The 25,496-nt window shown below is 50.9% G+C and overlaps 1 protein-coding gene across 13 annotated transcripts in view; it reads left to right on the plus strand.

The window, feature by feature from the left end:
- The first annotated feature begins 10,350 nt into the window (after positions 1 to 10,350).
- Positions 10,351 to 25,496, plus strand: part of UIMC1 (ubiquitin interaction motif containing 1) — a 59,568-nt gene continuing 44,422 nt past the window's right edge. For 4 of the 13 annotated variants that reach the window (XM_043520617.1, XM_043520616.1, XM_038412664.2 and 1 more), the window contains exon 1: positions 10,354 to 10,525. The gene's annotated coding sequence lies outside the window, so the exon portion shown is untranslated. Of the gene's footprint in view, positions 10,526 to 25,496 lie in introns of all 13 variants that reach the window. The other 9 variants (XM_043520621.1, XM_043520620.1, XM_043520625.1 and 6 more) reach the window with 5 other exon arrangements.

Consider the following 25,496-nt stretch of genomic DNA (forward strand, 5'->3'; position numbering starts at 1 on the left):
TCAGCGGGCCCAGCTCCTGCCTGCGAAGGGCGGCGGCGTCCGCTGGCCCCGGCAGGGAGCCGAGCCGCAGCCGGGCCCGCCCCGGCCCACGGTCGCCAGGCCCGTGTGCCCAACCCATGCCGCAGGCTGGGCCTGGCCCGCCGGCCCCCCGGAGCTGGGCTGCGGGACCGGCCCTGTGCTCTGCGTGGCGGGAATCCCGCAGCCCACGGCCAATGACCCCCACCCCGGGGCTGGCATCCTCGAGGGTTCGCAGGTCGCCCGTCGGCCCCCAAATCACCCCCCGGGCTTCCAAACGGAATGTCAGGGCCGGATGCATTGCAGGGGGCTCTGTTTGGGTTCTGAACGCCTGGGCCGCATCCACTTCTCTCTGCAAGCAGGCGGGACCCAAGATGACCTGGACAGAGCTGGGAGGCACTGGCCGCCCTGCCTCCAGGAGCTGGAGCTTTGAGACAGATGTCAAATATCACAGGGCTTGTGATAAAACTCTGACATTCCCCAACACAAGGGGTAATGTCAAATAAAACTCACACAGAATCCTCAAGAGAGAATCAGTCACCCAGCGGGAGAGGCTATAACACAAAGAAAGAGAAAGCATGAGAAAGGCTATGATTCATAGATACAAAGGTCAGATGGGACCATTCTGATCATCTAGTCCGACCTCCTGCACAGCGCAGGCCACAGAATCTCACCCACCCACTCCTACAAAAAACCTCTCACCTATGTCTGAGCTATTGAAGTCCTCAAATCGGGGTTTAAAGACTTCAAGGAGCAGAGAAGCCTCCCTCAAGTGACCCATGCCCCATGCTACAGAGGAAGGCGAAAAACCTCCAGGGCCTCTCCAATCTGCCCCGGAGGAAAATTCCTTCCCGACCCCAAATATGGCGATCAGCTAAACCCTGAGCATATGGGCAAGATTCACCAGCCAGATACCCAGGAAAGAATTTTCTGTAGTAACTCAGATCCCATCCATCTAATATCCCATCTCAGGGGATTTGGCCTATTTACCCTGAATATTTAAAGATCAATTACTTACCAAAATCCCATTATCCCATCATACCATCTCCTCCATAAACTTATCGAGTAGAATCTTAAAACCAGATAGATCTTTTGCCCCCACTGCTTCCCTTGGAAGGCTATTCCAAAACTTCACTCCTCTGATGGTTAAAAACCTTCGTCTGATTTCAAGTCTAAACTTCCTGGTGGCCAGTTTATACCCATTTGTTCTTGTGTCCACATTGGTGCTGAGCTGAAATAATTCCTCTCCCTCTCCTATATTTATCCCTCTGATACATTTATAGAGAGCAATCATATCTCCCCTCAACCTTCTTTTAGTTAGGCTAAACAAGCCAAGCTCCTTAAGTCTCCTTTCATAAGACAAGTTTTCCATTCCTCGGATCATCCTAGTAGCCCTTCTCTGTACCTGCTCCAGTTTGAATTCATCCTTTTTAAACATGGGAGACCAGAACTGCACACAGTATTCTAGGTGAGGTCTCACCAGTGCCTTGTATAACGGTACTAAAACCTCCTTATCCCTACTGGAAATGCCCCTCCTGATGCATCCCAAAACAGCATTAGCTTTTTTCACAGCCATATCACATTGGCAGCTCATAGTCATCCTATGATCAACCAATACTCCAAGGTCCTTCTCCTCTTCCGTTACTTCTAATTGATGCGTCCCCAACTTATAACTAAAATTCTTGTTATTAATCCCTAAATGCATAACCTTACACTTCTCACTATTAAATTTCATCCTATTACTATTACTCCAGTTTACAAGGTCATCCAGATCCTCCTGTATAATATCCCGATCCTTCTCCGAATTGGCAATACCTCCCAACTTTGTATCATCTGCAAACTTTATTAGCACACTCCCACTTTTTGTGCCAAGGTCAGTAATAAAAAGATTAAATAAGATTGGTCCCAAAACCGATCCCTGAGGAACTCCACTGGTAACCTCCCTCCAACCTGACAGTTCTCCTTTCAGTAGGACCCGTTGAAGTCTCCCCTTTAACCAATTCCTTATCCACCTTTTGATGTTCATATTGATCCCAATCTTCTCCAATTTAACTAATAATTCCCCATGTGGCACGGTATCAAATGCCTTACTGAAATCTAGGTAAATTAGATCCACTGCATTTCCTTTATCTAAAAAATCTGTTACTTTTTCAAAAAAGATTAGGTTGGTTTGGCACGATCTACCTTTTGTAAAACCATGTTGTTTTTTGTCCCATTTACCATTGACTTCAATGTCCTTAACTAATTTCTCCTTCAAAATTTTTTCTAGGACCTTGCATACTACAGATGTCAAACTAACTGGCCTGTAGTTATCCGGATCACTTTTTTTTCCTTTCTTAAAAATAGGAACTATATTAGCAATTCTCCAATCATTTGGTACTATTCCTGAGTTTACAGATTCATTAAAAATTCTTGCTAATGGGCTTGCAATTTCAGGTGCCAATTCCTTTAATATTCTTGGATGAAGATTATCTGGGCCCCCCGATTTAGTCCCATTAAGCTGTTTCAGTTTCGCTTCTACCTCTGATATGGTAATATCTACCTCTATATCCTCCTTCCCATTTGTCATGCTACCATTATCCCCAAGATCCTCTTTAGCCTTATTAAAGACTGAGGCAAAGTATTTGTTTAGATATTGAGCCATGCCTAGATTATTTTTAACCTCCACTCCATCCTCAGTGTTAAGCGGCCCCACTTCTTCCTTCTTAGTTTTCTTCTTATTTATATGGCTATAGAATCTTTTAATATTGGTTTTAATTCCCTTTGCAAGGTCCAACTCTACTCGACTTTTAGCCTGTCTCACTTTATCCCTACATGTTCTGACCTCAATTAGGTAGCTTTCCTTGCTGATCCCTCCCATCTTCCACTCCCTGTATGCTTTCTGCTTCTTCTTAATCACCTCTCTAAGATGCTTGCTCATCCAGCTTGGTCTACAACTCCTTCCTATGAATTTTTCCCCTTTCTTGGGATACAGGCTTCCGATAGCTTCTGCAGTTTTGATTTAAAGTAATCCCAGGCCTCCTCTACCTTTAGATCCATAAGTTCTTCAGTCCATGATACAAACTTCCATGAACTAAAGAAAAAGTTACTTATACCACAGTAACCTAGGGGAGATGAGGCTTGTGTTGATCGTGCAGCCCTTTATATGACTGTCCCTCTTTTTCTAATCTGCTTTGATCAACAGTGGAAAAGTAACTGTTGACATTGAGAGTGTCATTAGGCTTCAGAGTTAATGCTCCATTGGGATTAGGAGTTGTAATTCACACCTCAGAGCTATTACTTCAGGCTGGCTGTAGACTCAGGCAGACCTTACTGCATTAGTTTTTGTTTGGGTCACATTTTGAAAATTAGTTTTACTACCAGACAGTCTACTGACTTTTTTTTTAATTAAAATTTGGATTGTGGTCTGTAGGAATCATCCAACAGGAGAAAGTAATGATGATCTACCATAAGCCAGCCCACAGTAGACTCCAGTTCCTTCTGCTGTAGGAATTAATTTAAATCCACAAAAAGAACATTCAGCAATCCAAGATGGTAAAATCTAGACAGAACTCTTCCAAGACCCATACAAAGGACCTCATCCAGAAATATTCACTCTAACAAAAACATGTGTATGACCAAAATATACAAAGGAGGAGATACTATTAAAATCTGTCAGACCCCACAGACTCTCCCACTACAATATAAACACAAAACTCTAGAGGAAGAAATCTTGAGGCCTGGATCATATTTCATGTATGTTTGGTTGTTTTGCAAAGCTTTAGTTTTAAACTCTTGTGCCTAGTGGAACATAAGGGAACCTATTTCTCTCACTGTTGTCTGTCCAGAGCAAGATGTTTGACTCCATTGTAAGTTGTCTCCATGATGGTTGCATCTGTTGATTGTACTGAGATAGGTTAGTCTTTGTCCTCCACGTGTTCTCCCTGCAAGTGATATCCAATCTAACATGTACCTTGTGCTTCTGTGCAGTTCGAACATTCACAATGCCACAACAGTTCAAGAATTGTAATATCAGTTGTTTAGATACTAGATGACAGGTTTCAGAGTAGCAGCCGTGTTAGTCTGTATTCGCAAAAAGAAAAGGAGGACTTGTGGCACCTTAAAGACTAACAAATTTATTTGAGCATAAGCTTTTGTGAGGTACGACTCACTTCATCAGATGCACGAAAGCTTATGCTCTAATAAATTTGTTAGTCTCTAAGGTGCCACAAGTACTCCTTTTCTTTTTAGATACTAGAATAACCTTTTTAGAATCCCTTCTCTTGTACACCTCCTCAGCTTCTCTTGCTTTATTTTCCATATAGTGCCTGAATCCCCTGGGGGTTCACGAAATGTTACAGGGGGTTTTCGGGAAAAAATTCCCTAATGGAGGACAGAGCTCTCCATAGAGACCCTGGGCAGCATGGGGCCGGGAGCCCAGAGCCTTGGGGACTTCCAAGAGCTAAGTAGATCAAAGCAAGCATATCTATCACACTGAGGAGATTTAAACTTCAAGACTGCTTATATGAAATAGAAAGGGAGGTAGATATTTTTTGCTGTTTTTAAAATTAAATAGGCAGCTAGTATTGTTTTAAAATTATTATGAAGAACAAGTTTAAGCTTTGCTGTAACGTGCGCTGTTTGCCTGGACTGCTCAAGACCTGAATGCTTGTGTAGGAGGAACTCTTGAGTTGGCTTCTTAGATACCTTCCTGCTGTTTCACATCTGATACTCCCTGATGAAACATAGAAGCCAGAGGCGCCAGTACCGGGGGGCAACGAGGCTTATGTGTTGCCCCCGCGTCGGCATGCCCCATCGTGGGTCCCTCCCCTTTTTTTACGGCAGCTCCGGTGGGCCCCCCACTTTTCCGGCGGGTACCCCCCCCAGGTCCGAGGGTGTGCAGGGGCTTTGCCCCCGCACCCTTTTTTTCTACTGGTGCCTCTGATAGGAACCTTGTCTTATAACAGGCTTAATCAAAAGTGATACAGGCTTAATCAAAAGTGAGATCTTGGAAGAATGTTGCTGTTTTCATAATGTAATAAAAATATTGTAATGATAAATAATAATTAATAAATCGTGTAATAAGCATCTCATAAAAGCAAATTTTATTTTTCCAAGATCACTGCTTTTATAATTTATGCTGAAGTAAGAGAGAAAATCCCCAGAAATACTAATTTTCAGGAAGGGGGTTCACAAGACTTCACATTTTAGTGAAAGGAGTTCGCGGCTTGTTGAAGTTTGGGAACCACTGATCTAGTGCCACAGGAGAACAGAAACAGAAGGAAAACAGCATCAAAGGTTGCAGGATCTTAACGATATGCCACTCTTCAATGCCCCAGAGAACTTCAGCTTTGAGAAACCTTCACAGTGGACAGCCTAGAAGCAGGATTTTGCAAGATTTCCACTGGCAAACAAGCTTTACAAATTTCAGAGTAGCAGCCGTGTTAGTCTGTATTCGCAAAAAGAAAAGGAGTACCCGTGGCACCTTAGAGACTAACAAATTTATTAGAGCATAAGCTTTCGTGAGCTACAGCTCACTTCATCGGATGCATCCGATGAAGTGAGCTGTAGCTCACGAAAGCTTATGCTCTAATAAATTTGTTAAGCTTTACAAAGACACCTGAGATATACAGGTATCATCCTTAATTTATGCTATGGGGAAGCAGGCAGAGGATATCTTTAAATTCTTTGACTTTTCTGAAGACAGTCACAAAGAGGACTATGAAAGGGCTCTGGCTATGTTTGATGCCTACTTTATACCCCAGAGAAATGTGGTTTATGAAAGGAGCATGTTTTCAGCAGAGAATCCAAGAACGAGGGGAAAATGTTGAATGTTTTATAAGAGCTCTGCCTGCTTTGGCTGAAAACTATGATTTTGGAAATTGTGAAACACAAAAATCTTTCACAGCAGCTACAATTGAAGACAGCCTTAAGTCTAGCTACACCTATAAAGACAGCTTCAGCTGTGCTACTGTCATGCTTTAATGCAGACACTACCTATGCCAATGGGAGGGATACTCCCATCAGTGTAGGTAATCCATCTCCCTGAGAGGCAGTAACTAGTAACTGTCTACAGTCGGGGTTAGGTCAGCTTAACTGCATTGCTCAGGCTGTGGATTTTTCACAGCCCTAAGTGACGTAACTAAGCCCACCTAATTTTTTAGTGTAGACCAGGCCTAGCTTAGAAGCTGTTATCAGAGGCAGCATGAGTGCTAGAAGTCATTGTCATAAAACCCCTGAGGCAAGGTGTAACATTATTGACATGAACTGGGACCATATAGATTATTGGTGCAACCAAGGTCCTATAGTGGCACTAAATCTTGTATAAAGGGGATCAAATAAGGTGTCTAAGACAAGGTTATGATTTGCTGGTTATGATTATGCTATCTGTGTGCATGTATCATTTTTGTATTTAAAGTTATAAGTATTGGCTCTATACTGTCTGTTTTCAACTTGTGCTAGGCTTCTGGGAGACACCCCAGACAAGTTGGCATCAGCACTGCCTAGCCTGCTGGATGGCCCATTAAGGACCATCAGCTATATAACTGACCCACTGAGAGAAGGCAGACATGCCTTGCAACTCAGCAAGTATGCAGGGACATGCCTATGGACAGAACTCTGAGGTTCTTTCATGCCATGTGCTGGAATGCTTGTCTTTGGAACAAAGAAAGAAAGACCACATGGGAAGAGACTATAAAAGGCTGCTGCAGCTCTTCCATCTTGTTTTCAATCCTGCTTCTTTCCTCTGGAGGGACTTTGCTACAAACTGAAGCTCTGAACAAAGGACTGAATGACCCATCCCAGCTGTGGATGTTCTCCAGAGACTTGATTTGAACCTGCAGCTTATTCCATCACTGCTATAAATCACTGAATCAAGAACTTTGCCATCACTATATGTAATTGATTCCATTTTACCAATTCTAGCTTTCATCTATATTTTTTTTCTTTTTATGAATAAACCTTTAGATTTTAGATTCTAAAGGATTGGCAACAGCGTGATTTGTGGGTAAGACTTGATTTGTACATTGACCTGGGTCTGGGGCTTGGACCTTTGGGATCGAGAGAATCTTTTTTCTTTTACTGGGTTTTCATAATGGTTTTCATAACCATTTCCCCCCCATAACGAGTGGTGCTGGTGGTGATACTGAGAAACTGGAGTGTCTAAGGGAATTGCTTGTGTGATTCATAGTTAGCCAGTGGGGTAAAACCAAAGTCTTCTCTGATTGGCTGGTTTGGTTTGCCTTGGTGTGCAAAGGAACCCAGCATTGGGCTATAACTGCCCAGCTTGAAGCAATTTGTTCTGAATTGATCCTCTCAGTTGGGTCCCACAAAGCCAGCATTGTTACTGTAGCATTTACAGAACACCAAACAGAAAACAAAAAGTAGAATGTCATTTTAAATTGCTCAGACTTTCATACATGAAAGTCATACAGTTTTGCTAATCATTGTCCTATACCTAGCTGGGTACTTTGGGAAGTGCATGGTTCTGATTGTCCTGATATTTTATTGACTGCTTGGTAAATGTTTTATTTGCCCTCAAAAGTCTTTTTTTTTTTTTTTTTAATGGGTAAGTAAAAAATCTAACCCCATTGTGCCACTTTGGCACAGGAAAAAAGTGAGAAAGCACATAGATCTTCCTAGCTGATTCCCTTACTGTCATTTATAAGGCTTTACATCACTCTGGCAATGTGGAGGCCTTAAAATTTTTATAGGTTTTTATGCTCCTGGGGGAATTAATTGACTGAGTATGGGAACAGTTAACTAACAATAGAATAATTAACAATGTTACTATGCAGACAGGTTGCTACATTTTTGCCTCAGAGAATGAGAGCAATTAACTATCAACAGCAACATTAACAATATGTGTTTGGTTTTTTTACAAACGCTATTTTCTTTAACTTAAAATCAAACAATTTTCAGTAACATGATACCAATATTTAATTAACTGTTTTTTCAGTTTTCAAGAAGTTAGTTTACTAGGCAGGAAGGCTGCTACACTTCTGCCTCGGGGACAGAGCCTTCCTCCTGCATAATAAAAAGACCTACCCTCCTCCACTCCCCTCCAACTGCAGTATCGAGAGAGAGGGACAGAGGCTGTGTCTACATTGCCACTTTCAGCACTAAAACTTTAATTGTTCCGGGGTGTGAAAAAACACCCCCCGAGCGACAAAAGTTTGAGCATTAAAAAGCGCCAGTATAGCACACTCCCAGCGATAAAGCTACCACTGCTTGTTTGGGGTGGATTTTTCTTATCGCCAGGAGAGCTCTCCCCATGCGATAAAGTATGTCTACACTGCCCACGTCGCCGTGCTGTAAGGTGGGAAGTGTAGACATATCCAGAGTCTCTCTCGCTTGTTGGTCAGTCGCGCCCCTGTGACGGTGATCAACGTTTCCCCCACAAGCACGCACACTGAGCCCCCCTCACCTGGCAGTGATTTGCATCTCTGAAGCTGCTCCAAGCATGCTGGAACAGACACACTGCCTGGGCTGCTGGGGAAGAGACGCCCCACCAAATGCATCCGATGAAGTGAGCTGTAGCTCACGAAAGCTTATGCTCTAATAAATTTGTTAGTCTCTAAGGTGCCACAAGTACTCCTTTTCTTTTTGTGTCCCCCTGCAGATTTCTTTTGCGTTTTTCTGTGCAGGGGGGCACAGAAATATGCGGGTCATATGAATTCTCTGCCTCTGCGTAGGTGCAGAATTCTGTCAGGAGTAAAATAGGCATACATTGTGAGGCATACAAACAGCCAGATGGAGACAGTTACTTCATATGCTACCCTTTGGTGAACTCTTATGTAGATATCTGACCCAGTGTAAACCCCCAGGCACCTCCTGCCAGTTGGCACTAAGGGATCTCTGGGTCACACAACTCATTAACAACACTCCTTGACAATTTCAGAGTAGCAGCCGTGTTAGTCTGTATTCGCAAAAAGAAAAGGAGGACTTGTGGCACCTTAGAGACTAACAAATTTATTTGAGCAGAAGCTTTCGTGAGCTACAGCTCACTTCTCACGAAAGCTTATGCTCTAATAAATTTGTTAGTCTCTAAGGTGCCACAAGTACTCCTTTTCTTTTTACTACTTGACAATGTAATTCAACTTATTGTACTAGATGGGAGTAGTCTGGGGCCAACTATAATGGCAGGTTATGCCAACTGGGGCAAAACCCAACAGAAATTCAGAACCTGGCATTCTGCAAATGAGTCCTGTTTATATGCAGGAACTTACCTAGCAATGCCTGCAAAACAGAACTAGGGCAGTTTTCTCTGTTAATTATTGTACAACAAAAAGCCACTCACTTTCTAGAATCATCTCAATTAAAGCAACACACTTTATCTGTTATAAAGCACTAGCTGCACTCCCAGCCCTCAGTAATATGGACTGCAAGAGCCCGACAAGCTAGTTTACTCAGAACCAGATAATGCGTCCATACAAGGAGAAATTAAAGAGACTGGGAGTGTTCTGTGTGCAGTTCTCATCACTCCCACTCAAAAAAGATATATTGGCATTGGAGAAAGTACAGAGAAGGGCAACAAAAATGAGCAGGGGTCTGGAATAGCGTCCATACAAGGAAAGTTTGAAAACACTGGGACTGTTCAATATGTAAAAAAAGAGACGACTAAGGGGGGATATGATGATAGAGGTCTACAATATCATGGCTGGTGTGGAGAAAGAGATTAGGGAAGTGTTATTTACCTCTTCATATAACACAAGAACCAGGGATCATCCTAGGAAATGAAGAGGCAGCAGGTTTAAAACAAACCTCAGGAAGCATTTCTTCACCCAACGCACAGTGAACCTGTGGAACTCCTTGCCACGGGATGTTGTGATGGCCAAAAGTATAACTGGGTTCAAAAAAGAACCAGACAAGTTCCTGGAGGACAGGTCCATCAATGGTGCTAGCCCCGATGGTCAGGGAGGCAGCCCCCTGCTCTGGGTGTCCCGAGCCTGGGGCGGCCAGAAGCTGGGACTGGACAACCGGGGTTGGATCACTCGATAAATCACCCTGTCCTGCTCATCCCCTCACCCGCACCTGGCAGTGGCCCCAGGCTAGCCAGACCCTGGGTCTGACCCACGGTGCCCCTCGTAAGGCTGTGACGGGCTTGCCCTGGGCCGCAGTGCTGCCAAGCTGCCCCATAGCCACGGTGGGTCCGGACAGTGGGCGGGGCCATCTCCCAGGACCCTGTCTGGGGGCGAGGGGCGTGCTGGGAAACCAACCCACGAACCAGGGAGGAGGGAAAGGGCCAACGCCTGGCAAACGGCTCCTCTCTGCCCGGAGGCAAGATGGCGGCGCAGGCCTCACCCGGGTCACATGGGAAAGGGCCGCCGCGTGATCCCAAAGGGCGGACGCCACCGCCATGTTGAAGGAGGGCAGTGAGGCCGCCTCCGCCAGCTTGAGTGTGGGCAGCGGACCCCCTGATCGCGGCGGGCGAGTCGGTTCGGGCCGTGGGAGGGAGAAGAGACGCCGCCCTCGCGCTGCCAAGCGGGCCGGGAGTGGGAGGGGCTCCGGCCTGCAGGAGCCACTGGGCCCGGTGAGTAACGTGCCCCCGCCCCCCCCAGCACTGACCCCTCCCGGCCTGACCCGGCCCCCGGCCCCGCTGGGTGCCCCTCCCCCTCCCATTCCCCGCCTGACCCCCCCCACAGTCCGCTGGGTGCCCCTGCCCGTCGCCCTCCCCGCCTGACCCCCCCTTCCCCGCTGGGTGCCCCTCCCCCTCCCCCTCCCCGCCTGACTCCCCCACAGTCTGCTGGGTGCCCCTCCCCCTCCCATTCCCCGCCTGACCCCCCCACAGTCCGCTGGGTGCCCCTGCCCCTCGCCCTCCCCGCCTGACCCCCCCTTCCCCGCTGGGTGCCCCTCCCCCTCCCCCTCCCCGCCTGACCCGCCCACAGTCCGCTGGTGCCCCTGCCCGTCGCCCTCCCCGCCTGACCCCCCTTCCCCGCTGGGTGCCCCTGCCCCTCGCCCTCCCCGCCTGACCCCCCTTTCCCCGCTGGATGCCCCTCCCCCTCCATTCCCCGCCTGACCCCCCCCAGTCCGCTGGGTGCCCCTGCCCCTCGCCCTCCCCCTGACCCCCCCTTCCCCGCTGGGTGCCCCTGCCCCTCGCCCTCCCCGCCTGACCCCCCCTTCCCCGCTGGTGCCCCTGCCCCTCGCCCTCCCCGCCTGACCCCCCTTTCCCCGCTGGATGCCCCTCCCCCTCCCATTCCCCGCCTGACCCCCCCACAGTCCGCTGGGTGCCCCTGCCCCTCGCCCTCCCCGCCTGACCCCCCCTTCCCCGCTGGGTGCCCCTGCCCCTCGCCCTCCCCGCCTGACCCCCCCTTCCCCGCTGGGTGCCCCTGCCCCTCGCCCTCCCCGCCTGACCCCCCTTTCCCCGCTGGATGCCCCTCCCCCTCCCATTCCCCGCCTGACCCCCCCACAGTCCGCTGGGTGCCCCTGCCCCTCGCCCTCCCCGCCTGACCCCCCCTTCCCCGCTGGGTGCCCCTGCCCCTCGCCCTCCCCGCCTGACCCCCCCTTCCCCGCTGGGTGCCCCTGCCCGTCGCCCTCCCCGCCTGACCCCCCCTTCCCCGCTGGGTGCCCCTGCCCCTCGCCCTCCCCGCCTGACCCCCCCTTCCCCGCTGGGTGCCCCTCCCCCTCCCCCTCCCCGCCTGACCCGCCCACAGTCCGCTGGGTGCCCCTGCCCGTCGCCCTCCCCGCCTGACCCCCCTTCCCCGCTGGGTGCCCCTGCCCCTCGCCCTCCCCGCCTGACCCCCCTTTCCCCGCTGGATGCCCCTCCCCCTCCCATTCCCCGCCTGACCCCCCACAGTCCGCTGGGTGCCCCTGCCCCTCGCCCTCCCCGCCTGACCCCCCTTCCCGCTGGGTGCCCCCCCCGCGCCCTCCCCGCCTGACCCCCCCGTCCCCGCTGGGTGCCCCTGCCCCTCGCCCTCCCCGCCTGACCCCCCCTTCCCCGCTGGGTGCCCCTGCCCCTCGCCCTCCCCGCCTGACCCCCCTTCCCCGCTGGTGCCCCTCCCTCCCCCTCCCCCTCCCCGCCTGACCCGCCCACAGTCCGCTGGGTGCCCTGCCCGTCGCCCTCCCCGCCTGACCCCCCTTTCCCCGCTGGTGCCCCTGCCCCTCGCCCTCCCCGCCTGACCCCCCCTTCCCCGCTGGTGCCCCTGCCCCTCGCCCTCCCCGCCTGACCCCCCCTTCCCCGCTGGGTGCCCCTGCCCCTCGCCCTCCCCGCCTGACCCCCCCCTTCCCCGCTGGGTGCCCCTGCCCCTCGCCCTCCCCGCCTGACCCCCCCTTCCCCGCTGGGTGCCCCTCCCCCTCCCCGCCTGACTCCCCCACAGTCTGCTGGGTGCCCCTCCCCCTCCCATTCCCCGCCTGACCCCCCCACAGTCCGCTGGGTGCCCCTGCCCCTCGCCCTCCCCGCCTGACCCCCCCTTCCCCGCTGGGTGCCCCTCCCCCCTCCCCGCCTGACCCGCCCACAGTCCGCTGGGTGCCCCTGCCCGTCGCCCTCCCCGCCTGACCCCCCCTTCCCCGCTGGGTGCCCCTGCCCCTCGCCCTCCCCGCCTGACCCCCCTTTCCCCGCTGGATGCCCCTCCCCCTCCCATTCCCCGCCTGACCCCCCCACAGTCCGCTGGGTGCCCCTGGCCGTCGCCCTCCCCGCCTGACCCCCCCTTCCCCGCTGGGTACCCCTGCCCGTCGCCCTCCCCGCCTGACCCCCCCCTTCCCCGCTGGGTGCCCCTGCCCCTCGCCCTCCCCGCCTGACCCCCCCTTCCCCGCTGGGTGCCCCTCCCCCTCCCCCTCCCCCTCCCCGCCTGACCCGCCCACAGTCCGCTGGGTGCCCCTGCCCGTCGCCCTCCCCGCCTGACCCCCCTTCCCCGCTGGGTGCCCCTGCCCCTCGCCCTCCCCGCCTGACCCCCCCTTCCCCGCTGGGTGCCCCTGCCCCTCGCCCTCCCCGCCTGACCCCCCCTTCCCCGCTGGGTGCCCCTGCCCCTCGCCCTCCCCGCCTGACCCCCCCTTCCCCCGCTGGGTGCCCCTGCCCCTCGCCCTCCCCGCCTGACCCCCCTTCCCCGCTGGGTGCCCCTCCCCCTCCCCGCCTGACTCCCCCACAGTCTGCTGGGTGCCCCTCCCCCTCCCATTCCCCGCCTGACCCCCCCACAGTCCGCTGGGTGCCCCTGCCCCTCGCCCTCCCCGCCTGACCCCCCCTTCCCCGCTGGGTGCCCCTCCCCCTCCCCGCCTGACCCGCCCACAGTCCGCTGGGTGCCCCTGCCCGTCGCCCTCCCCGCCTGACCCCCCCTTCCCCGCTGGGTGCCCCTGCCCCTCGCCCTCCCCGCCTGACCCCCCCTTTCCCCGCTGGATGCCCCTCCCCCTCCCATTCCCCGCCTGACCCCCCCACAGTCCGCTGGGTGCCCCTGGCCGTCGCCCTCCCCGCCTGACCCCCCCTTCCCCGCTGGGTACCCCTGCCCGTCGCCCTCCCCGCCTGACCCCCCTTTCCCCGCTGGGTGCCCCTGCCCCTCGCCCTCCCCGCCTGACCCCCCTTTCCCCGCTGGATGCCCCTCCCCCCTCCCATTCCCCGCCTGACCCCCCCCACAGTCCGCTGGGTGCCCCTGCCCCTCGCCCTCCCCGCCTGACCCCCCCTTCCCCGCTGGGTGCCCCTGCCCCTCGCCCTCCCCGCCTGACCCCCCCTTCCCCGCTGGGTGCCCCTGCCCCTCGCCCTCCCCGCCTGACCCCCCCTTCCCCGCTGGGTGCCCCTCCCCCTCCCCCTCCCCGCCTGACCCGCCCACAGTCCGCTGGGTGCCCCTGCCCGTCGCCCTCTCCGCCTGACCCCCCTTTCCCCGCTGGGTGCCCCTGCCCCTCGCCCTCCCCGCCTGACCCCCCCTTCCCCGCTGGGTGCCCCTGCCCCTCGCCCTCCCCGCCTGACCCCCCCTTCCCCGCTGGGTGCCCCTGCCCCTCGCCCTCCCCGCCTGACCCCCCCTTCCCCGCTGGGTGCCCCTGCCCCTCGCCCTCCCCGCCTGACCCCCCCTTCCCCGCTGGGTGCCCCTGCCCCTCGCCCTCCCCGCCTGACCCCCCCTTCCCCGCTGGGTGCCCCTGCCCCTCCCCTTCCCCGCCTGACCCCCCCTTTCCTGCTGGGTGCCCCTGCCTCTCCTCCTCCAGGCCTGTGTGCCCCCCCAGCCTGCCCTGGAGGGTGCCCCAAACCACTCCCCCCACATTACCAGGGGGAGGAAGGGTCATAGCAAGAGACTGTGAGACCCTGTTAGGGGATGGAGCTCTTCGGGGTTAGCTGTGTCTCCGGGCCAGCCTTGTCCGATACCCCTAGCCCAGCCCTCTGAAAACCTGGTTGGTTTTATGTGAACACTTAGGCCCCTGTTTTGCAGGAGAGCCTGGGCCAGCGAGTCTCTATCAGAGCACAGGGTCCTCCCCGCAGAGAGCTCCTGGCAGGATCAGGGTCTTAGAAAAGTGTTGTCTAGTGGGTAAGTGACAGGCCTGGGACTCCGGGGTCCTGGGTTCTAGTCCTGCCTCTGTGACTGACCTGCTGCGGGCGATGCTGGTCTTCTTGGCCCGATCTCCCGAGATGCTGTGGGCAGCTCTCATTGGCTTCAGTGGAACCGGTGTATGCTCAGCACTGCAGGAAATCAGGCCTCTCCCTGGGACTCATCAAGCGGTGGAATTAAATAATGGCTGCAAAGAGCCCCAAGACCTCTGGGCAGAAGAGGCTAGAGAAGGGCCTCATGTGGAATTAGCCTGTGTGGTGGTTAGTCCATGGTGCTGATTGTGAGCAACGTGCATCATTCCTGTGGGAAGGGAGCCGTTTATAAAGCAGCAGCCCATGTCTCAGACCTCTCAGAAACTTATCTATGGATGGGAGTCATTCATTTTTGGTCTCATTTTTCAAGCATGTTTAAGCTGTCACAACTTGGCAGGTCTGTCGCTGCAGTATCAAGATTTAGAATTATCCTGTCATTAATTGTTTTCTGATTCATCAAAATGATAGATGGGGAGAGAGAGAGTGACAAATAGTCACCAGTTGGAGATCTTCAAGGGTACCCCTAAAAATGCTATGGGTGGAAGGAAACGTGTGAGTTATCTCATTCCTGGGTCACCTTTGTTGTCAGAACATTTAGAAGATGTTCTTAATATCCAAAGATGAACTAGTGGGTGACTGGAAAGCTAGAGGCGAGCTACTTTGCACAAGTTCTAGTAAGTAATTAATTCTTTAGTCTGTGTCATTGCTGTGAAAGCAAATAGCATTGCCTCAGTTACCAGCAGTTGTTCCCTCTGAAAGATCACTGACACATGCTTCCTTTTTTGCCTTCTTCACTTAGTGTATATTGTACAGACGCTCTCTCTGCCACCTCAGCCCCTTTATTTTCAGCCCTGTGGTGGGAGTTGTGTGGGTAAAGCTCTGTGCATCTATTTTGGCGAACGTCAGGGATAAGTAAATCTTTGGACTGCCAGCTGATGCTTCTAAGTGATCCCTTATCTAATGTGGTGCAGCATGCAGAAGGTGCGTTGCACAATCGGAAGGAGTTAGGGACCAGTGTGGACGTTTGCCTTGTTTCCCTGGTAAATCTAGGTTTACAATCAGCTTCCCCAAATACACAGCTGAAAGGACTCAGACAACAGTGACCAAAGGTCTGTTTGGTGCTGCTTCTGTCCATCATCCCAAAGGGCTTGCTCTGTGCATATCTTTCCTCTGATAAGGCTCCTCCCACACTATAATGGAATCTCAGAAGTTCTGTATGAGGGTAGTTGCCTGCATCCATGAGGTGTGTGTCTGGTGCAGGGGAGGGAACAGAAGAGCAGAAAGAAGGGAAAGGATAAGAAAGAATCTCCAGCAATGCCCACATGTAGCTCAGCCGGAGCAGGATAGCTTTGTCTTTCAAGAGCTAACACCCTTCCACATGCTGCAGGATCTTGTTGGGAGCCCTGTTTTATTTCTCAGTAGCAGACAAACAGGAATTTATTGATTGTGCCTTGACAGTTGCAGTCACTTTTAAAATCAATGCATAGAATTGATACAGCACTTTTCATCTTCGAAGGGCTTCCCAAACCTTATTCCTAGATTGGAAGGCCAGCAGGGACCATTGCGATCATTTCATAGAACCATAGAATCGTAGGACTGGAAGGGACCTCAAGAGGCCATCAGGTCCAGTCCCCTGCACTCATGGCAGGACCAAGTATTGTCTACCAGTGTTTCTCAAATGCAGCCACCAGGGCATTTTCTTGGAGCCACAGCCTCCTGGGCGGGGGGCGCAAAGCAGTGTCCCCTCTCCCAGGGCCGCCAGCAGCGGTTGGGCCCTGCCTCCCTCCAGAGATACAAACACTGGAGGGGCCGACAGCTGGTGGATTCCCCACTTTCCCAGGGGCAGGGGAGGCAGGCTTTAGCTACAGGGCTTTGGGCTTCATCCACATGGTGGCAGGCTCTGGTTCCAGGCTCCAGCCTCAAGCTCACCACCCCTGCCCTTGTCCCTGTGCCCCGCTGCCTCCCTGCCCACCTCCCCATCCAGGGCTTAATTTGTCCCAGTGCTTGCCAGGGCTGAGTAAATCTGCTGTGAAAAGTGATATTAACAAACATACAGTAGAAGACTTACCAGCTAGCAAGTCTTAGAAGGAAAAAAAATGCAACCAAAAAAGCAAAAGAAACAACAACAAAAAGACAAGAAAATGCAAAGCGCCTTATTTCTGTTTCTGTTCTGTTTTGGTCCAGTAAAGAATAGAGACAACTGTAAATTATTTTTATTACTGAGTCTAAAAAAACCCTACATAAATAAATTACAGTGTTTTGGACATGTATATGTGCATATTTATTTGTTTTTCCTGAAGTTAATCAAGTATTTTAGGAAAAATTGTCAGCACGGCCACCAGCAACAGTAGGTGGCCACACTCTGAGGCCACCAAAAATTTTGTTGTAAGAACCCCTAGTCTAGAGCAGTGGTTTTCAAACCTTTGACCCAGTTGAAGAAAATTGTTGATGCCTGCAACCCAGTGGCGGTGTTGGGGGTGCAGGAAAGGGTTCCAGGTTGGTGGGGGCCCAGGGCTGGGGCAAGGGATTGCGGTGTGGGGTTGGGGCACGGGCTTACCTCCCGTGGCTCCCGGTGAGTGGCGCAGCCGGGGGTGCAGAAGCAGGTTTCCCGCCTGTCCTGGCACCGTGGACCGCGCTGCGCCCCAGAAGCATCCAGCAGCAGGTCCGGCTCCAGGCAGAGGTGCTCAATTGGCTCCGCGCGGCTCTTGCCCACAGGCACCGACCCCCCCAGTTCCCATTGGCTGGAAACCAGCCAATGGGAGTGTGAAGCCAGTGCTCGGGGTGGGGGCAGTGTGCAGAGCCCTGTGGCTCCCCTGCCTAGAAGCCGGCCCTGTTGGCGGTGCTGACCAGAGCTGCTAGGGTCCCTGGGTGCTGAGCAAGGCGACCCAATGCCTTACATGCTGCGACCCAGTACTGAGTCATGACCCGAACTTTGAAAAACACTGGTCTAGACCATCCCTGACAGGTGTTTGTCTGAACTGCTCTCAAAAATCTCCAATGATGGAGATTCCACCACCTCCCTAGGCAATTTATTCCAGTGCATAACTACCCTGACAGTTAGGAAGTTTTTCCTAATGTCCAACCTAAACTGCCCTTGCTGCAATTGAAGCCCATTGCTTCTTGTCCTGTCCTCAGAGGTTAATGAAAACAGATTTTCTTCCTCCTCCTTGTAACAACCTTTTATGTACTTGAAAACTGTTAACACTCATGTTCCCCCCCTCCGTCTTCTCTTCTTTAGTGTGACCTCCTCCTGTATAATAGAGGATCTAGAACTGTCCCTAAATAATTCTAGAGCAAATCTCGTGGGAAAACATCCAATCTTGATTTAAAAATTGTTAGTGATGGAGAATCTACCATGATCCTGGGTAAACTGTTCCAATGGTTAATTACCCTCCCTGTTAAAAATGTACACTTTATTTCTAATGTGAATTTATATAGTTTCCCCCTCCAGCCATTGGGTCATTTTATAGCTTTCTGTGCCAATTTGAAGAGCCCATTGTCAAATACTGTAGGGCAGGTTTTCTAATCCTTTAATCACTCTCATGGCACTTCTCTAAACCTTCTCCAATTTATCAGCATCCTTCTTGAACTATAGGCACCAGAACTGGGCACAGGACTGCAGCAGCTGTAGCGCCAGTGCCAAATACAAAGGGAAAATCACCCTCTGCTCCTACTCGAGATCCCCTTTTTATGCATCCAAGGATCGCATTAGCCTTTTCAGCCACATGGTTGCACAGGTACTGCATGGTCAGCTGATTATCCACCACAATCCCCAAATCTGTTTCAAAGTCACTGCTTCCCAGGGTGGAGCCCTCCATCGTGTCACAATGGCCGATGTTCTTTGGTCCTAGATGTACACGTTTACATTTAGCATTATTAAAACATATTTTTTGCTTGTACCCAGCTTACCCAGGGATCCAGAGCACTCTGTATCAGTGACCTGTCCTCTTCATTATTTCCCAATCCCCCAATTTGTGTGTCATGTGCAAACTTTATCAGTGGTGATTTTATGTTTTCTTGTAGATCCTTGATAAAAATGTTAAATTGGAACAGGTCCCTGCAAGACCCCACTAGAAACACACTGCTTGCTAATGTTTCCCAATTTCTAGTTACATTTTGAGACCCCTCAGTTAGCCAGCTTGATTTATATTGTTGCAATTTTTTAATCAAAATGTCATGTGGTACCAAGTCAAATGCCATTCAGAAGTCTAAATATATTACATCAACATTGTTAACTTTATCAATCAAACTTGTAATCTCATCAAAAAATATATCAAGTTATTTAAACAGGATCTATTTTCCATAAACCCATGTTGATTGACATTAATTATATTACCCTCTTTTAATTCTTTATTAATCGAGTGCCATAACAGCTGCACCATTATCTTGCCCCAGATCAATGTCAGACTGACAAGCCAGGTCCTCCCATTTACCCTTTTTAAATATTGATACAACATTAGCTTCCAGTCTTCTGGAATTTCCCCAGTATTCCAAGACTTACTGAAAATCAACATTAATGGTCCACCAACTCCTCAGCCAGCACATTTGAAACTCTTGGGTGCAAGTTATCTGGATCTGCTGTTTTAAAAATGTCTGATTTTTATAGTTCCTGTTTAACATCCTGCCGAGATACTATTGGAATGAAAAGTATTTCATCATCCTCATATGCTATTACCCCATCATCTGTCTTGTCCCCAAATACAGAACAGAAATGTTTATTGAATGCTTTGCCTTTTCTGCATTATTATTGATAATTCCATTTTTTCCATCTAGTCATGGACCAACATCACTGTTAGAAATGTTTTTCTTCCTAATATACTTTAAAACTCCTCCTTATTGCCCTTTATTATCAATTAACCCTCACAACAAGGATTGGCATCCCAGATTTACAGATGGGGAAAGCGAGGGAAATCTACTAAGTGACTTGCACAAGGCTGCAGAAGGAGTGGATGGGAAGTTGTTTATTCCTGCCTCCCAGTCTTCTGTCACTGTATCTAAGGCCATGTCTATGCTACAAAGTTTGGTCGAGGCAAATTAAGTCAGTATACAGTTGGTGACTTTTGTATATTGCTGGCGTGTGTGCCTGCGTCGTTGCTTGCTTCGGCGTGGTGCAAGCGCACTGTGAGTGGTTGCGTCAATATAAAATGCAGTGCACCCTGGGTAGGTACCCCAGCATGGCGTGTGCCGCTGCCTGACACAATGCCTTGTGGGACATGTCTGAGTGCTTTGTGGGATACTAACGATTTTTCCAGGGATTTCTGAGAACTGAGAGTTAAGTTCCCACCATACAACTTTCTCCATTCCATGGTGCTTGCTCCATCCTATAATTTTCACGCCATTTTTAAAATCTCCCCCAGTGCCACATGTCACTTTTCAGTGTGCACCATATTTGCAGAAGCATGCACCCTGCAGAACTCAGTGTCGTTCTAATGACTATTGCTAATACAGGGTGCACGATTCTCCTGTATTTGCAGAACTAAGTAGTACTACTATAACTGACCATGCAGTGAGAAAGCTGCAGAGGTATTCCAGTGTAATAACTGTGTGCTGATGGACACAACGAAGAGAAATTCCAAACTGTTTCTGACATTCATGGAGCAGCTCCACCCAGTGCATGTTAGCTTCTGGGCTGGAGAAACAAGCACTGATTGGTGGGATTGCATTGTAATGCAGGTTTGAGATGACAAATAGTGCTTGCAGAACATTTGGATGCGAATGGCCACATTCCTGGATCTGTGTGCCAAGCTTGCCTCAGATATCCAGTGCAGAGAGGTCAAAATCAGCTGCAATGACTGTGGTGAAGCGAGTGGCTATCATGCTCTGGAAGCTTGCAATGCTGGATTGCTATTGGTCAGTGGCCAATCAGTTTAAAGTTAGAAAATCTACAGTGGGGGCCATTTTTTTCCAAGCATATAAGGCCATTAAGTATATCCTGCGACACAGGACTGTTAGTCTTGGTAATATGCAGGAAATAGTGCATAGATTTGCAGCAATAGCGTTCCTGAACTACAGTGAGGTGATAGATGGCACACATATCCTATTCTGGGACGATCCCACCTTGCCACTAGGTGCATAAACAGAAAGAGATACTTTTCCATGGTTATACAAGCACTAGTGGATCACTGGGGATGCATCACTGATATCAGTGTGGGCTGGTCAGGGAAGCATCTTTAAGAACTCAGGTCTTTTCAAAAAGCTGCAAGCAGGGACATTTTTCCTTGACTGACACATTACCATTGACAATGTGAAATGCCAGTTGTGATTCTGGGGAACCTAGCCTGCTCCTGGCTCTTGAAGATGTACACTGGCCACCTCAACATCACAAAAGAAAGATTCAGCTATCAGCAAATAGCAAAATGACTATTTAATGTGCTTTTGATAGATTGAAGAGTCGCTGGCACTCTTTACTCACTTGATTGGATTTCAGTGAGGCAAACATCTCCATTATTATACTGCATGTTGTGTACTGCATAATATCTATGAGGCAAAGGGGGACAGGCTACTGCCAGGGCGGAGAGGTGAGGTGGACCATCTGTCTGCTGAATTTGAACAGCCAGACTTGAGGGCTGTTAGAAGAGCCAACTGTGGACCTATATAGCTGAAGGAGGCTTTAAAAGACCATTTTTATAGTCAGCCCACAGTAGTGTTGTGAGATGCTTTTATGAAATAGTGTGTCTCGTGTGTATGAATTAAGAATTCTTTAATGCAGCTATAATGCTGGTGTAAACTGATAAATATACTCTGAATCTCCAAAAATAAAATGTTGTCGTGAGCAAAGAAGCAGGAAACAAAATTAAAGTGCAAACACAAGGTAAAAACATTTTAGCACCACTAACTTGGTGAGCCATACTTTAAAATCCCACCTCAAAACGCAAGCAAACAGTGATAGTTTATGTTCAGGTATGTAAATCTTTTGTGGTGTAGTGCATTGTGGCTGATGTGTGGTTTTTACAGGGCAGTGGATGTGTAACTGGTTCTCCGTGCTGTCTGGAATGGAGTGATAGGTTTACGGGTGCACACCAAGTTGCCTCCCTACACTTACAGAGGAGAGTCGGAAGCACTGACCACGGAGCTCTCTAAGTCCTGGGAAGGCTGCTGAGTCCAGCATCTTTGGGTATGTAGGTCAGAAATACTCTGCAACGTCAGAGTTTGTTGCTTGAGCAAACCCATGATGTCCTGGTGCATTTCCTGATGCACTTTTCAGTCCCTTTCCCTCTCCTGCAGCAACCACTGTCTTCATTCTCAGTCTTTCTCTATGGTCATGGTCATATGGCCCTTCCAAGGCCAGCGTTTACAGAAGGTCTAGGGGGAAGCACCAGATTTGTTGCTGGCCTCCATCACCTTCTGGTATGCCTAGCAAAGTTCCTTTGCTTTCCCATGGCACTGCTGCTCATCCCTGTCATGCCCCATAGATGTCTATATTTCTGTGGCAGAGCATCTTTCCCTACAGGCCAAGAAGATCTAAGACTTCCAGCTTGCTCAAGACAGGAGTGGGTCTAGTACAGAGGTGGGCAAACTATGGCCCACGAGCCACATCTGGCCCATGGGACCGTCCTGCCTGGCCCCTGAGCTCCTGGCCCAGGAGGCTCGCCCCCGGCCCCTCCCCTGCTGTTCTCCCCCTCCCCTGCAGCCTCAGCTCAGTGCATCACCGGCGCGATGGTCTAGGCGGGGGGGGGGGGGAGAGCTGCAAGCTCCTGGGCAGCGCAGCTGCAGAGCCCAGCCTGACCCGGTGCTCTGTGCTGCACGGTGCGTGGCTGGCTCCGGCCGGGTGGTGCAGCTGTAGCACTGCCAGCCACCAGTGCTCCAGGTAGCGTAGTAAGGGGGCAGGAAGAGGGGGGGTTGAATAGAGGGCAGGAGAGTTCGAGGGGGTGTTCAGGGGGCGGGGGTGTGGATAGGAGGTGGGGTGGTTATAGGGCAGGGCACAGGGGGGTTGAATGGGGGCAGGAGTCCCAAGGGGGCAGTCAGGAAGGAGGGGGGAGGTTGGATGGGGCAGCGGGGAGCAGTCAGGGGCAGGGTTCCGCGGACAGTCAGGGGACAGGGAGAATGGGTGGTTGGATGGGGCAGGGGTCCTAGGGGGGGCAATCAGGAATGAGAGGAGGGGTTGGATGGGGTGACAGGGGGCAGTTGGGGCGGGAAGTCTGGGGATAGTCAGGGGACAGGAAAGCAGGGGGTGGTGGATGGGGTAGGAGTCCCGGGGGAGCCATCAGAGGGTGAGAAGCAGGGGGAGTTGGATAGGGGCCGGGGGCTGAGCTACAACTGGCTGTTTGGGGAGGTGCAGCCTCCCCTAACTGGTCCGCCGTACAATTTTGGAAACCCGATGTGGCCCTCAGGCCAAAAAGTTTGCCCGCCCCTGGTCTAGTACTTTTCTTTATGCATGGAGCTGGCATGGTTGGCTCCACACAACAAAGGTGAGGTGGTAGGTGTGCTCATCAAGGTGGACAACCAGGAGACTACATTTAAAAAGCATGCAGAGGTTTGTAAGGGGGAAGGTGAGCTTCCAGTCTCTGTGACTCCTGGGCAGTGGAATTCAAAACCATGATGAGAATGGCCACTGTTGTGGGGACGGGGCACTGTGGGACAGCTGCTGGAGAACTGTTACGGTTGACACAACTAATGCAGTGTCTGTACTCACACTTTGTCGACCTAAATAGGTCAGTTGTGGCTCTGCATTGCTCAGGAATGTGGTGTTATTGCGTCGCTGTAACAGGGTGCTTATGTCGGCAGGAGATAAATTTTGGTATAGACATATCACAACTAGGTCGACACAATTTGACTTGGGTCAGTGTAACTTTGTAGCAGAGACCAGGCCTGCATGCAGCTGGAGCAATGTGCTATACTCTTGTTCTTCAGTCAGCACGAGCTCTGAGCATGTTCCTGTCCTTCTCTTCTGTGAAGCCACTGCATGCTTGAACTCCTTTGGTGTTTGAGAGGGAATGTTCTGTTCTGTATTGGGTAATGGGGGAAATAGCCGAGGGTCATTGTCGTATATTTTCTTGTGTTTCCATATTAGGCCGAAGCCAGTAGATTCAAGAGATTTCAACCATTTTAATGGAGGCAGCATGGACCGGTGGATAAGGCTCTGGGCTAGGAGTCGAGGGAACCTGGGGGTTCTATCCCAGCTCAACTGCTCTCTTGCATGGTGACTGTGGGCATGCAGTGTAACCTGTATGTGCACCCATGGCCCTATCTATGAAAAGGAGTTGAGCCTATTTATCGTAGAATCATAGGACTGGAAGGGACTTCAAGGGGTCACTAATCCAGTCCCCTGCACTCATGGCCATTCCTACAGTTTGTCTAACCTGCTCTTAAAACTCTCTAATGATGGAGATTCCACAATCTCCCTAGGCAATTTATTTCAGAGCTTAACCACCCTGACAGGAAGTTTTTCCTAATGTCCAACCTAAACCACCCGTGCTGCAATTGAAGCCCATTGCTTCTTGTCCTGTCCTCAGAGGTTAAGGAGAACAATTCTTCTCCCTCCTCCTTGTAACAACCTTTTACATGCTTGAAAACGGTTACCATGTCCCCTCTCTGTCTTCTCTTCTCCAGAGAAAACAAACCCAGTTTTTTCAATCTTCCCTCCTAGGTCATGTTTTCTAGACCTTTCATCATTTTTGTTGCTCTTCTCTGGACGTTCTCCAATTTGTCCACATCTTTCCTGAAATGTGGCATCTGGAACTTGACACAATACTCCAGCTGAGGCCTAATCAGTGTGGAGTAGAGCAGAAGAATTACTTCTCATGTCTTGCTTACAACACTCCTGCTAATACATCCCAGAATGAAATTTGCTTTTTTTGCAACAGTATTACACTGTTGACTCATATTAAGGTTGTGATCTACTATGACCCCCAGATCCCTTTTTGCAGTACTCCTTCCTAGGCCGTCATTTCCCATTCTGTATGTGTGCAACTGATTGTTTCTTCCTAAATGAAGTACTTATTGAATTTCATCCTATTTACTTCAGACCATTTCTCCAGTCTGTCCAGATCATTTTGAATTTTAATCCTATCCTCCAAAGCACTTGCAACCCCTCCCAGCTTGGTATGGTCCACAAACTTTATAAGTGTACTCTCTGTACCATTACCTAACTCACTGATGAAGTTATTGAACAGAACCGGACCCAGAACTGATTCCTACGGGACCCCACTCGTTATGCCCTTCCAGCATGTCTGTGAACCACTGATAACTACTCTCTGGGAATGGTTTTCCAGCGAGTTTTGCACCCATCTTATAGTAGCTCCATCTAGGTTGCATTTCCCTAGTTTGTTTATGAGAAGGTCATGCGAGACAGTATCAAAAGCCTTATTAAAGTCAAGATAGACGACGTCTACTGCTTTAAACAGCTTTGTGATGCTCTTGGGAGAAGTGGAGATGATTGCTGTCAGCAGTTTGCTTGTTCAACTGAAATGCAAAATCAGCTTTTGAGAATGGAGAAGGAAAATGGGGCTTTAACTCCATCACCATCTTGCTGCTCTCATTTGGCCACGGTGTCTCTTGAGTCTTCTTGACTGTGCTTTTACTGATCAGAGCAGCCAATGCTTTTGTGCAGCTCTCCCCTGCAGTGTGTAGATGAACAAGGAAAGAAGCTACTTACTGATGCGCTAGCTTTTCTTGCACTTATTTACTTCTGGGGGAATTCTGTTTCACTGCGCACGTGCAGAATTCATGTCCGGTGCAGAATTATTTTTTTTCTGCAGGAAATACATTCTGCCCAAGAAGTGCTAGAGTTGCACCTTTTGCTCACCAGAGGCCGCTGTGGTGCCAGAACAGCTGACTGCATTCATTACATTAGCCTGCCCATGGAGCTCAGTTCGGAGGCAGTGTGAGGCACGAGGGGTTGCTGGGGAGGTCACAGACTGGGATTCAGAAGGGTTATTGGGGGGACAGACTGGGGCGCAGGGTCAGGAGCTAGTGGGGTGACAGCACTGAGCAAGGACTGAATGGGAGGGGGGCTCCAGGGCCACACGGGGACGGGGCAGATGTGCCTGACTGAATGGGAGAGGCTTGG

The sequence above is a fragment of the Dermochelys coriacea genome, chromosome 8 (genome assembly GCF_009764565.3).
Source record: "Dermochelys coriacea isolate rDerCor1 chromosome 8, rDerCor1.pri.v4, whole genome shotgun sequence".
NCBI lineage: Eukaryota > Metazoa > Chordata > Testudines > Dermochelyidae > Dermochelys > Dermochelys coriacea.